A 15,333-nucleotide genomic window follows, 5' to 3' on the forward strand; every position below is an offset into this window, starting at 1 on the left:
AAGTTAGCTTAGCTAATACAAGTCCATTACTTATACATAAGTAGAAATTTTTATGGTAAAAAAAGACTTTATGCCATACATTAAATAAATTGATATTTAATTAAAAAAATAGAACCTTGCCTAAAAGAACTTTAGCCTTTTCAAACAAACGAATTTGAAAATAGTCATTAAAATCATAAAAAAAAATTTTTTCACGTTCGCCAAAAATATCCAACGTTTGTGGACCCTTTTTCGGTACACCCTAGCAATGGCACAAGCAATAGCGACCGTTAAAAGCAAAGTTTCGAAATCCCAAATGGCGGATAGCGAATTGAGAAGAATAGCGTGGTCCTTCGTCAGTCGATTGTGTGTAGGTAACTGAACCAAACCAAACGATATGCTGTGCTACGCGATGTTACAAGCTTTTATCTTGCTAAGCAGTTTCTCGCTTAGCCGATCACTTAGAGAATATGTAGGAAGTTAGTTGGCCCATGAGCTTGTTTATTAGGGATTGTTCAATGGAATGATACATCTGGAATAGTTGTACTGGAACACAATGGACATGAAACCAGTTTCGACATTATTTAAAAAAAAATCTATGGAAAACATAGACGAAGACGTGTATGTTTTATATAAAGTCAAAATTTCCATTCTATTTTAAAAAAAACGTCTTTAACGATCCTCGGAAATTTTCAATCAACTTTGTTGGTCAAATGGAAGCACCCACAAGTATTTTCTTAAGCACCGGGATTAGAAGAAACCCATTGAGCACCATTAAAAAAAATCCTGAATGACCAGAACGAAGCAAATGATCAAAAAACCACGTACACCGAAATCTGCTCCATTTGACGAGGTAAATTAATATCATTGGAAATAAAACATCCCCACTCCCCTTTCTGCCGGACCTTTTAAATCACTTGTATAGTAGCTCTAAGGTCGAAATAAGAATAAAATTTCCCGAACCCAAAGTGGTGAAGTGGTCCAGAGGTATTAAAATTCATTAAATTGATCGTCCAGCTGTGGGTGGAGCGTGGGACTGTAGATTCTCAATCACTCCAAAGGATTGCAATTTGGACGTCATCCCCCCTTTCGCGGTTGCAGGTTTTATGCTAGTGAAAGATTTTGTGTGCCACGGAAAGCGAACTTAGGATAATGGTGGGAAAATACTTTTCACGAGCAATTGGGCACGCTTCCCGGCACTAATTGAAGGGCCCCACTTTTTTAACCCTGTTTTTTTTTAATCCTTTTTCCCTATAAGGTTTTCCTAGGTAGAGAGCCATTTTTTTCTTGGACCATTCAATCGGGTGGACGTTTCTTCTACGAAATGACCGGGGGAACGGAAATATAAAAGTGTCATCTTCCACGTCACGTTCAGGTTTGGTAAACTTTTCTAAAAAGGCCAAATTGATTCCGCGTTTTTTTTTTGTTGCTTCTACTTAGACCAGGAGCAAGGGTCGGGTAAAAATTTTTCTATTGCAGCGTCCAGGAAAAAATATTAATACCCCGGTACTCAAATCTATTGGGAGTATTGAAGTGTGATTAGGACTGAGGTCAATTAATAAAAGACTAGAGAAGCGCAAATGGTTTTTTTGTACATATATGTTTTCTTTATTTCAAAGCGTTTCGAAAATTTTTGTTAAATCGTTTTTCCTACCCTCCCCAGCAATATATAAAAAAAGTTTTGAAAATGTTTTCACACTCCGATCCCCCAAATTTAGTATTGGACTTTGTGCTAGACCTAGGATCAATTTTAGCTTGCAACTTGTAAGATTCTCATAAGTCGGCTGATTTGTGCACGCTAGTATCCATTGGCAAACATTTAATAGATCGAAGGCTTTTGGATGAAATTATCATTTATTGTTCCTTTCCTTTGCAATTAAATATTAAAAAGATTAAGAAACACATTTAAACGCTTTCGCGAATAAGTTTTTCCTAGTATAAATGGATCAATTTCATCACCGAATCACATCATTTTTTTGAGTTTCTAAGCTTTTTTTAGTAGATTAAACATTTGTTTTGAGATAATATATTGTATACATACATTAACTTAAAATTTTGTGTCATCGCAACGCTTTGCAAACCCGTGTTGCAAAAAAAATGACAACACAAAACTAAATCGCTCTAAAATAAATTAAGTTCAAAATTTTAAAAAGTTAAAATCAGCAATTTATTCGTTGTAATGAATTGATTCTTTTCTGAAATTTTCATAGAGTTTGAAAAAATAGAAGAGCAAAAAAGTACGGTTTAATAAAAATTCAGAAAAGTAAAAAAGTGGAGAGTTGTGACTATTTCTTTTGCTTATATTTTAATAACTATTTGTTCAATAAGAATACTTTTGATTTCAAATTGTAGCGATTTTAACTCTGAATTTTGAGGTATAATTTGTTTTTTTTAATGTGTGCAACTAACCGTAAAATATACATAAAATATACCAAAGAATTGCTTTTCCAACGTTGTGCAACCTGGGTCAAAAATAATTTTTACTTATTTTCATAATCATAAATACAAAAATATCGTGTTCATGTAATGTGTTGAAATTGCGAATGCGATGCTAACTTTAAATATTACATCAAATATCGAATTTGGAGTTCTCAGAATTAAGAAACCATAAAACCATAAATAATAGGGGAGAGTGGGGTAACGGTGGCCATGGGGAAACGTGAGCCACTCTGAATATCTCAGATGTGTGTTGAGATGAAAATCTCAATCGAACTGCTATCGTCTTAGCTTAGCGTACGTATATTTTCAATATGTTGTTCAATTATGTACGTATCGTATGCTTCTTTTCTTTAACTAGCTCAAAAAAACCATACTTACACATGGAAAAGGAATTTTCCATAAATTACACTAGTTTACAAAATTTATAAAAATCGTGAACTTTATGAGCTGAAATCGGGCGCTGAATACGTCAATGAAATGCTAAATAATCTCAGTAGAACGGTTTTTGAGTTATGCTCCAAATATGAAATTTTGGAAAAATTAAAAAAGTACTTTCACTGAGATTCAAATATCTCGAAATGTATAACATTAATTTGAAATTTCTTTTTTGCATATTAAAGATGAATAAATTTTCTATCGATCATTTGAACTTCATTTTTGCGTATGATCAACAGTACTGTTGATATAAGTGACTTTATGATAAAAAAAAAATGCATGTTTTAGAGAAAATTTGTTAAAGCGAAAGTTATAGATTCAGAGGTAACATTTAAAAAATCTAATTTTGTTTTGCACTTAAATATCAATTCAAACCAAGTTTCCAAGTGATTAGGGGAGATAAGGGCATAATGGCCACCTTAAGGAAAACGCTTATTTAACCATAGAAAGTAGCCATAATATGGAGGTTACATTATTGTTTCGTGTTCAGACACTTGGAAAGCCTATTTCCCAGCGGGCTGTAACTTGAAAAACTAGAGGTTAAAAAATGCATTTTAAAAAATTTTGCCAAAAGCTGAAAACCAGCCACTGTAGGGGCATAATGAGAACCTCCCCCTGGGGCGGTATAAGCACGATGAGCGTTTTCTGCCGGGGAATCTAGCAGCGAGTTCAACTCAATGAAGTCAGGTGAGTCGTAGATTCATCAAACAAAGCAATAACAAAATAATCTAGGTCTGTTTGTAGAATACAAACAACTCACACACGCTCATACATTATGTTTCTGGTGCTTTGTTTGGCGGATGATGCTACTAGTCGTATAATGTAACAATAAAAAAAATCGATCATGAATTGTTAATGGAAAAAAATATCACCTCGAACTCTAGTCTTTTAATTTCCTCTCCGACACCTTACCAATAGGCTAAATCGTCGGATGTAAACTAGTCAAGTTGTGGCTCCATAAAACAATTTTAATTCACTGATAGATTCTACGGCAGATCGTGCCTCATCGTGCCTCGATCAGTGGTGCTCTATATGCCTCGAGTCAACAAATTTAAGTAAAAACGTGTTTTAAAATTGATAAAAGTGAAAAATCAAAAATTTTATGATGGTAAAAATTGAGAAACAATGTGTACATCATGTTGCAGTGCGTACATTATAGATCAAGGCTATAAGAGCTTATTTCGTGATGCTCAAAAATTATAATATTTTCGTTACTTGAAAACCTAGCTGATTTTTTTTAAATATCTCTGTAAAGATAATAAGGAGATTCCTGTTTTTGTGAAAAATTAATGCTATAGGAAGTACGAACAAATCCTCTTGAAAATTTATTTAAGAAAATACGTACTTTTGTAGGACTTTTTGTAATAGCAGTAGTATAGAAAATTTATGGGCAAAAGTTTCCTATGAACAAAGTTCATTTTTAATCGGTTAATCGTATATCCCACCTGAAAGAAGTCAGGATAGCTCAGTGTTAAATTTGCATGTTGAGACTTTATCAGAAGCTAGATTGAAAGAGCCGTCATGCGGTATAATTTTTCTTGGTGATTTTAATCAACCACAATTATTGTGGGTTCCAAGTCATAGCAACAAATTGGTGGTCGATTCTGCATCAGTACTCAATATGGCTAGTGCTACTTTTTTGGACGGCACTGTATTGAATGACCTTCATCAACGGAATGGTGTACAAAACCTTCAAAATCGGACGTTGGATTTGGTTTTCACGGACGAATCAATCTTGAACAGCCCAGTTATTGAAGCAAGTGATGCCGTTGTACCAATTGACGTGTACCATCCTCCGCTTGAGTTCATCATTTCATTCCCGAATCCAGTCGCTTTTGTAGAGGCTTTCGACCCATCTGCACGTGACTTCCGTAGGGCCGATTTCGATCTCATGAACATAGTTCTATCTGAAGTGGACTGGACAAATCTTCAACGATGTACTAGTGTGGATGTAGCCGTGAATTCATTCTGCGCAATATTGGACGATGTGTTTGACAAATCAGTGCCCATGGCTCGCCCTCCACTCAGACCTCCTTGGACCAATTCTCGTTTAAAACGATTGAAACAGCTGCGCTCGTAATTTCTACGAACATTTAGTAATTCTCGATGCCCATACATTAAAATGAAACTTAACTATGCTACCAGACAATATCGAATCTACAACCGACTATGCTATCGCCGTTATGTAAATCGTACTCAAAGTGAGCTTCGTCGGAACCCGAAAAAGTTTTGGAATTTCGTGAACAACAAACGGAAGGAATCCGGTCTACCTGCGGAGGTACGCTTAGATGACAGAGTTGCTAAATCACCTGCTGACAAATGTGTTCTTGTGTGCAAAGCATTTCTCCAGTGTATTTTCAAATCAATCGCCAACTGGAGATCAAATAAGCGCAGCTGTCACACGATTGCCCACCGATGTTTTAAATCTCGACGTGTTTGTTGTTACCGAGGAAATGGTTTTCGATGCTATAAAAAATTTGAAATATTCTACATCAGCTGGACAGGATGGAATTCCTGCGTGTGTGTTAAAAAAGTGTTGCACTTTACTTGTAAAGCCCCTTACTTGTATTTTCAATAAGTCCTTACAACAACAGCAGTTTCCTGCCTCCTGGAAAAGATCCTTCATGAGCCCAATCTTTAAAAAAGGTGATAAGCAAGAGGTGCGCAATTATCGAGGTGTCACATCGCTAGCTGCCTGCTCGAAGGTCTTAGAAAGGATTGTCAACGATGTAATGTTTTCAGCTTGCCGGAACTGGATTTCGGACAATCAACACGGTTTTTTCCCGAAACGCTCGGTTACTTCAAACCTGGCAGTATTTACATCATTCTGCATATCCAATATGGATTGTGGCAAACAAGTCGACGCAATTTATACGGACATCACTGCGGCATTTGATTCAGTGAATCACTTGATTTTACTTTCAAAATTAAAACGCCTGGGATTATCTGAGAGATTATGCGCCTGGATCAGAAGCTACTTAACTAATCGTCGTCTCGCTGTAAAAATCGGATCTTCTGAATCTCCCGCTTTCATTCCGACTTCAGGGGTACCACAAGGAAGTAATTTGGGCCCTTTATTGTTCACCCTGTTCTGTAATGATATTAACATGCTTCTTGTTGGATGCGGAGTACTCATGTACGCTGACGATTTGAAATTTTTTTTGGTGTAACAGCTTGGCAGATTGTCAGATATTACAGCGATTCCTCGATACGGTTGTAAATTGGTGTGCTGTTAACTTACTGGCCTTAAGCGTCTCTAAGTGCTGTATCATAACATTTGGACGCAAGAAACTTCCATTTTTGTACGACTACAATATCCAGGGCGAATTCCTACATCGTGTTGATCAAATAAAGGACCTTGGCGTTGTTTTGGATAGTCATATGACATTTAAGCGTCACTACTGTGCTACACTTGAAAAGGCTAACCGAATGCTGGGATTTGTCATACGTCTGAGTAAAGAATTTACAGATCCTATTTGCCTACGAGCTCTGTATTGCTGCCTGGTCCGTTCAATACTAGAATCTGCAAATCTTGTGTGGTGGCCATTTGAAGCTACATGGGTAGCGCGTTTTGAAGCGGTTCAACAGAAATTCGTTCGTTATGCTCTGCGTGATCTACCGTGGGATAATCCTCGAAACCTGCCACCTTATGCACAACGTTGCGCTTTGCTTGGCCTTCACACGCTGTCGGATCGCCATTCCATCGGTCAATCACTATTTGTGGCGAAAATTCTCAGAAACGAAATCGACTGTTCTTGGATACTCTCCCGCTGTAATACTTATGCCCCAGAAAGAGCTCTGCGAAACCGTGACTGGCTTTCACTGGAATCGAGAAATACACGCTATGGCAGCAACGACCCCTTACGTTCCGCAAAAATTAGCTTCTTACGCCATTGTGCTCTCTTTGACTTTAATGTCTCAACTGCAACATTTAAACGCTTGATCGAATCTAACATAAGTGCCCAGTTAAGAAACAGCTAGAAATCTCAAAATGTAAGTTTACATAGACCTAGATTTAAGTAAACCATTAAGACACTTACGTCAGATGGTCTTTTTTTATAAACAACAATAAAAAATAAACAAAAGAGTAGTGCTTATTATGCCCTGGGTGCTCGTTATGCCCTTATCTCCCCTATTTATTAAAATCGGTTGAAAATTGAAAAAGTTATGGTTATTTTTCCATAATAGTAATTTTTGCATTTTTGAATAATTTAACGAACCGCGGTGTACTAATCATAGTAGGTATAGGAAGAATTAAACATGGTAGGGAAAAACTGTTTATGACGCACCAGGCGGGGTAAGATGGCCCATGCCATTATTTTTCAAAAATACGCTAATCGATAACTATTATGATTTTCGACGCATTATGGTTTTCTTCATTTTTATTGCGGCAAATAAGTTTTACCTTCATTTCTTAGGTTAAAATTTCTCAAAAACTGCTTTAATTTTAAGAAATAGAAGGATAAATCCAATCTGCGTGAAACTTGTAATTGTTGATGATTAAAATATAAGATTTTACGGTAAACCAGACTGCACAGTTTGCAAAAACTGTAGCTTTTCGTTTTTCGTATCGTATGTACTTTCGGATGACTATAAGTATTTTTTTTTACTTCCCACAAATTTCAACTAACAGCAATCATATTAAAAATAGGGCAAAATGTGCGCAAGACCACGTGTTTTACGTTGAAATTCTGAATGCTGTTAACTTTTGAGAAAATCCAAATATCAAGACGAAATATCATTATTCGTATTTGCTGACTCCCAAATAACGATATGAATGCATAATTATATCAAATTTCGTCCTTGTTCAAGTTTAAAAGGTGAGCCAATATTCGATAAGAAAAAATCATCTGCCGCCATATTTGTTACGATATCAGCCAAGAAATTGAATTTTGTTGCCTTCTTGAAGGCGTTTTACCTATAAGCATATCAAAAAGCGTATTTTTAAAAAGCGACATTTTCGACAAGATTAACAACAATAACGAATGAGCTGTTGCCAAAGTAGGCTTAGTTTACAAAAATGGGATGAACATGTTACAAAACATTTGGCGTTACAATAATTATATTCAGTTTTGGCGTTCTACCCCACGGTGTACTTTCTAGCTGGTTAAGTTTCGAGTTTTTATCATAATTTTTCTTTCTAGTAAGACGTAGTTTTCGTAAGTTTTCCCCCTACATCTCACTCGTTACAAGTCAAAATAAATTACCTGTTAGCTTTTCAGAAGGTCACATGCCAAATTTCAGAACGATCTGACCAGGGAAGGGGTTGCTTGAGTCTCGAACGTGAAAAGGATTTTTTTTATGAATAATTTTGAATTAACATTATTTAGTCAGAGATATTTGGATTTGAATACAAGTAGTTTTTTTGTTTTTCCAATCATTCATATTCAAAAACTACTGAGATATTTCCTGCCCGATTTCACATTAAAAGTGATCTTCAGTTACTCAGTTCAAAAATGCTGTAAACTAGTGTTATCAATAAGTCACTCCTTAGGTCCTAAATAAAAGAAAAAAAAAGTCACTCAAACGCAACCAATTTTCTAATCATAGTTATGAAAAATACTCTGTCATTTTTTATCAATGCGATAGAGATGAACATAAATCCTGTATAAGGGATTTTGCCAAAACGTTCGCGAGCCAGGTTTTTTAAATTATTTGATCATGATTTGATTTTTTATTTTCTCACCTGAAATTACCTTCAAATAACATGAATTATAAAATTTCAGTTTTAGGTGAACTCATAAACTATGCATTTTATCTGATCAATTTGGATATGGTCGCCCATGATTCCCCACCATTTTCGAAAATTAAAAAAAAAAACTTTTTTTTAACAGTCAGAACTCGGGAAAATAATTTTAAAATAAATTTCCTAGGATACTTAAGAAATGTTAAACACCATACCATTTATCTTTTTTATTTTATCTATTGTAATAAAGAAGTTATGGATCAAAGAAAAAAAAAGTGGCCCATGATTCCCCACTCTCCCCTAATAAATTTGGAAAATGATATGCTGAATTCAGGATATTTACTACAGTAAGAATTTTTTTTTAAAATTAAAATACATCAGAACCAATACAGGGTGTCGACTCATATCTGGTAATAAAATTCCCTGATTTTCCCTGATTTTCCAGTCGTTTTTCCAGAAAATTCCAGGTTTGAAAAACAGCCTGAGGAAGCAATTTAAAGTTATAAAAAATATATTTCCCCCGAAAATAAACGCACAGAAAGCTTTGAGTCGAGAATACTAATTTATTACGATAATATTAATGGAAGTATTATTTGTGATACTAAACATTTTAAGATAAGTCAGCGAGTTTGGATCCATTTATAGAAATTCTTATGATTTCAGCATAACAATTTTCTCTTGCAAGGTATCAGCCTTCTTCTGTGCGTCTTCCAAAATTTTCCTCCGTTTCACCTCAAGCGATTTTGCTTCCGCTTCTCGATGACGCTTCATCAGCTTTGTTTAATCTGATTTAAGAGCTTCCTTTTTGCGGCAATTTTTGTCTTCCAAATACAGAGCATGTGAATTTCGAACTCTCTGAACAAGGTTGTTGGAAATTTGGACTGATTTTATCCCTCCAGCATAAAAAACAGCATCATAGATTTTTCGTTTAGCCACCACTGATTCTTCAAGCATATTTTCGAAGAGACATTCGGAATTTACTAAAAAACCACGTTCAACATTTGGGTTGCCATGTGAAAGACAGCAGATCATTTTGACGATGTTGAAGAATTCTGGACATTTGGCATTTGCTAGCACTCCACTCCAAAAATGATCCAGCCTTTCTTTGCTACGGTCATAGTTATCAAATTTATCGCCTCTGGCAATCACTCCGGAATTCTGCCGTACTGCTAAATCTGCCGAGTACCTGTCAATATAGTCAAAGTCTTCGAAAATCGTTTTTTGGCCAATTTGGTATCGCTGCTGATAACTGCCGGATCAAGGCAAGAGGCGGCCTTGGTCAGAGGATAAATTAATGGCGATCGCTTCATTAACTTAAGTTCAATTGCCATCAGCATCCCTTTGCATTCGATACGAAAATTCAGAACTAACTTTTCGCTGAGCTTAAGATATTTTTTACTAGCATTCTTAGCGTCATATCCGAGAACAATGTCTTTCGATGGTAGATGATTTTTTTATTTCATTCACTGCATACATTGTAACCTAAATTAAACAAATTCAAGGTTAAATCTTATAGGCAAAATCTAATATTATGACAAGTTTCCTAACTGCGTAAAATCGTTTTGAATGTTTAGGTAAGGCCAAACTTGTTTTAATGTCAAACATGTTGAAAATCAGATGTTTTGGAAGGAAAAAAAACAATTTCACCTCGGATTACGGTATTACAGAAAAAAAATATATTGTAAACGAACCTGGTTAATATTCTTCAGCTGCTCAACCTTCATCTTTCCATTATCCCTCGAACCATTTGACTCAACGAATTGTACAGAAAAGGTACTATCGGGCTGTCCGACTGAAATTCTTGTAAGTGTCTCGATATGAATCGGATGTCGGCTCTATCTTGTCATTTTGAACACCTTCAACAAACTTTTTCATGTGTAGAGTGATTACTATTGCTCGCTGAGCAACGCTCGCGTTCTCTAACCAACGGTGAGCGCAAAACTTTAACGGAAACACGGTACTTTTAGAATACTATGTATATAGTGCGCGGCATTCATCAGGTTGTAGCTTCCTCTCAGATTTTTCAGAATATCCCAGCCAGTAGCGCGAATACCATCTTTGAATGCGCCATGTAAAATATGTAATCCGCAATTTCCGCAACAAACGATTTTTCGTAGTCTTGTTTAGAGATTCATCATAGTCAACGACGATATTGTTTATGTTCTGCAGGGTATCGTCGAGTTCCGTTCTAAAATAAGGAGCAATTCCAAAAAGCAGCGCTTATAGCTGATTTTGTCCCGACCAAGTTGAATCTTGTCCGCAATTTGGCAATCAGTGAACATCATCTTGAATACGGTAGTGTCTTTTTCTGCGGCGCGCTGCGATTTATGACTTACGACTGTCTCCAGGCACCAAAAAATCTCAGCTTTTGTAGTATCGGTTTTCAGCATAAATTTATCGATAGTCCTCGAGGAAGAAGAAACATTGCTGGTAGAAGGAAGCGAATAAGGATGAACGGCAGATGGCGATTTCTCAGCAATGAGAGGAATTTCCGTATTATTTTCAACGCTATTAGAAGCACCGGGCTCCACAGTTCCTGGTTCTGCGGTTTTTGTGTAAGGTATTTCATCATACTGCCGGATACAGTTCGCAAAAAATCAAAGGGCTAACGATACATGAGCAACGTACAGTGAAGTAAATTTTTAAGCAGATAATAAACTATGACGTTTCAATTTCTTCAAATAAAATCAGAATCATTATTTTTTCCCTGATTGGTAGAAAAATTTCCTGATATTCCCTGATTTTCCCTGATGCAATTTGAATTCCCTGATTTTCCAGGTTTTTCCAGGTAGTCGACACCCTGCAATATATAGTAGAAACCTTCAGTGCGAAAATTATTGGGGGGGTGCTTTACCCTCACCCTCCCCTCCGTTTCTACGGCCAATAATGAAATAATGAAATGTATAGTATTATTCCTCATTTCATTCATGATTTTTTTTTTTGAATAATCACTGAATTATGCCTAAATTTTTTCGTATTTTGTTTTTAAAAATTCCAAATCATTTGCTCAGGTTGTTCCAACTGTTGGAAAAAAATAGTCCTGATTGGCTCAGCCTTAATAAATGCGGGAAAATTCTGCAATACTTTATCTCTAGGGGGCCTTCTTAGCTTATATTTGAGTAAAACTATTCGAGATATTAGTTGAAGGGGATCTCCTTAGTTGTTATATTTTACGATTTAATTCCGAGTTTCTAGTCTCTCTTTCCTTTCCTAGATTTCTATAGTACTTGGTATTATTAAAGTAATATTATTATTTTTTTAACTAGGGAGCCCGGGGTAATTAACCGCCATTGACATCCCCCCCCCCCCCCTTAAATCGGTATGATCGTCATTATTAATATTTTATACTAATTCAAATTCCTGTGCGAGGAACCTTTTGCGCCGTGCTTATTCACTTACATACTCACTCGCCATTGTAAATTTACTGCACGACACTAAACAGATGCCCGACGCCTTTATCGTTATTCCAGCCAATAACTGCATTACAACAACCACTCAATCATGTGACAAAAACAGAAAACTATCGTGAAACGAACCCATCACGTCCATACCTAATAGTAGGTTTGTCGAACAAAAGGGTCACTCGCCAGAAATCCACTTTTAACTAACTACAATTGGCGATGGCCGGAGGGCACGGAGGGAAACAACATGTCCAAATTAGTAACCGTCGGCCGCATTTTGTGAAATTCGCCTAGTAGAAAATAATGACGACAACTAGGACCTATACAGGAGTGACATATTGGAGGACCGATACCAACTCAAAATTAAGACCGATTTGATTGAAAACAAATGCACATGTGTGCTTAATTTGTTTTACGTTGAGGTTCGTGGAAATCCAATTAGGTCGTCTTTTTGGATTTTTTTTTTATTTTGCTGAATCCAATTTTAAAAATAGTTTTGAAGATTTTCCAATTTTATCAAACTTTAGAAATATCCTACCTATTATTTCTAAATTTTTCCCAAAATATGCATTGCACTTCTTCAATGATGGAGTGACGTTAATACTTTTAAGACTATCAGATGAAGTTTGCAAAGGGATACAAGATTGTAGAGTTACTGAGTTAGAACGAAATAATGATTCCATTCCTTAGCCAAAAGTTTTCGAATAAACGTGCACATAATGTGCAAAAGATACGGTGTTGACATAAAAACCGACACTTGAACAAGCCAACGACATGATCTGCGTTGTCGTCGACGAATTCGTGCTGCTACTCAAGATAAAGTTCTGGAGCCAAAGTTTAATGAAATGGAAGCACACATAACTCAATTTTTCGTCAGCTTCTTCGGTGCTGATGCTGCTGTTTTCTCTACGTTTTTCTTTGTTTGTCGAGGAGGTGGCAAACTAGTGGATGGTGTGGCGATGTGAGCGCGAACATTTTTCTTTCCTATTTAGTTTGATTTGATAAATGAAATCTTGTTTCCAGTTGACAACTTGTGCGGGTTGCAAATTTTTCCACTGAGAGTTTGAGAATATACCTATGAGTCAGTTTTTATATGTTGCAAAATTTAGGAAAATTGGTTGAAGTTTGTAAAAACTAAAACCCAAAAGTTCCTTAGCCGCTGTAGTTATGCAATGCAAGTTTTGGAAAAATTGTTAAAAATAATTTTCTCTTCCATAAAGTTTTTCGTGGAACAAAATTTGGTTGTAATCATAAAACTGTAAAACAACATTGGCCATGTGGCCAATTTGGGTAGAGATACAACATGGAATGACTAATAAACTGATTCGATTTGGGGTCATTTTTGAATTTCCCAAACCCTGAGGTCTAAAAAGCATCGTTTGGTTCAAAACTCATCCATGATTTTTGCAGAATTTTTAAGTACCGTTTACAAATTTGAACTTTTAGGTTTGTATGAAAAAATTGAATATTTTGTTACTGAAAATTCAACTTTTTTTTCTTCTTTTGAACCGAGCCTTCTTATAGTTTTTGTGCCATATTTCCATTTGAATAATTCTTAGTAAAAATTTAAAAAAAAATGGGTAAAAAATCTGTTGAGTTCATGATAAATTAACGTAACCTATGAATCCGTTGTCAAGATAAAAAAAAACTCGTATCCAAGCAATATGTTTCTCTGTCGGGTATAAAAACGTACTCGGCAGCAAATAAATTCTATTCTAAGTTTTTACTTCAACCAAACTACACGTGTTTCTTTTCCACGCCACTTTACAAGTGGTTATGGGCCCAGAATAGTTTGGTGAAAGAAGTTCAAGAAAAGTGAAGGTTTCCCAAGATGGTTCTTCCCAGAATGATGGTCCCCGAAAGGAAGGAAGCGGCAGAGGCTCAGGCAGCAGCAGAAGCGGTATTGGCGGTGTCCATTCCGGTCAAGGAGACGGCGGAAGGCAACCTGTGGTCGGTGCGCGTTTTCATGGAAGTTCAGTGAGTCTGCCGGCTATCGAGAAGCTGAAGGGACGGATCAACTACTCTTCTTGGTCCTTTTCGATGAAGATGATTCTCATCCGAGAAGGGTCGTGGCGTGCCGTCAAACCGAGAGATGGCGACGATGTGGATCAGGATATGAACGGGTGAGCGTTAGCTGCCATTTGCCTAAGCATCGAGAAGAGCAACTTTAGTCTGGTGAGGAACGCGGAAACAGCACAAGAGGCCTGGAACAAGCTGGAGAAGGCATTCCAGGACGATGGGTTAAACCGACGGTGCGGTTTACTGGACAAACTGTCGTCGGTCAAACTGGAAGATTTCGAGAACGTGGAGGATTACATCGACGAGTTGGTTACGACAACCGACAGTCTGCGTGAAATCGATTTCGAGGTTAACGATCAGTGGCTGGCATCTTTGCTGCTGAAGGGTCTTCCGGCTTACTATACCCTGATGATAATGGGCATTCAAGCGTAGGGAATGGGGTGACATCCGATGCCGTCAAAACGAAGATTCTTCAAGACGTTAGGTGGCCATTGACGAGCTCTGGTGATAAAGGTGCCTTGTGTTCCTTGGTGCGGAGGGTGTTCCTCGATCTGGTGGTGCGAGAAGGAACATCGTTTGTTACAACTGCAATCAACCTGGAAATTATTCAGCTAATTGTCCTGAAAAGCAAGGTTCTTCGAACAATCCAGGTGGTTCGAATGGTAAGGCCCTGTGCACGGTGGTAGCGACGAGAGGTCGAGACGAGTGGTTTTTTGATTCGGCGGCCAGTTCCCACATGACCAGGTGTGACGATGGTTTCATCAAGAAGGAAAATTTCGTGCACTCTATTAGCACGGCAAACAACGATACGATACAATCTGTTGCCAGGGGCAACGTCACCATGGTGCTTGGAGAAGGTCCTACGAAGTACGCGATGTTCTTCTAGTTCCCGATCTGGCAATCAACCTTCTGTCCATCAGCAAAATTTGCAACAAAGGGTTGCAGGTGGTGTACCGAGCCAGTCGTTGCGAGGTCCTGGATGAAGATGGTGACGTAATTGCAACTTGATACGAGACAGATGGGCTATACCGGTTGAACCAAGGGAAACCGGCGAAATCGATTCCAGCGGAAACATCAGAAGAATTAATAGAATTGTTTTGCGATGTGGTTCACTGTGCCCTTTGTCACGAAAGGCTCATTCCTCAGTCCGCAAGAGCAGATGGCCTGCCAAACGAGATATTTGGAGGCGAACTTCGACATTTTCTTCTTCTTAAATTTGCCGTCCTCATCGAACTTGCTTTTGCCGGTGAAAAACTCAATACCCGGAATTTGATTAAAATCGGCTTTTATAAACGTTTCATCGTCCACCACACAGCAGCCAAATTTTGTCAGCATCTTCTCGTAGAGCTTCCGTGCCCGAGTTTTGAGCGTCGA

Source organism: Uranotaenia lowii, chromosome 1 (genome assembly GCF_029784155.1).
Source record: "Uranotaenia lowii strain MFRU-FL chromosome 1, ASM2978415v1, whole genome shotgun sequence".
Taxonomy (NCBI): Eukaryota; Metazoa; Arthropoda; class Insecta; order Diptera; family Culicidae; genus Uranotaenia; species Uranotaenia lowii.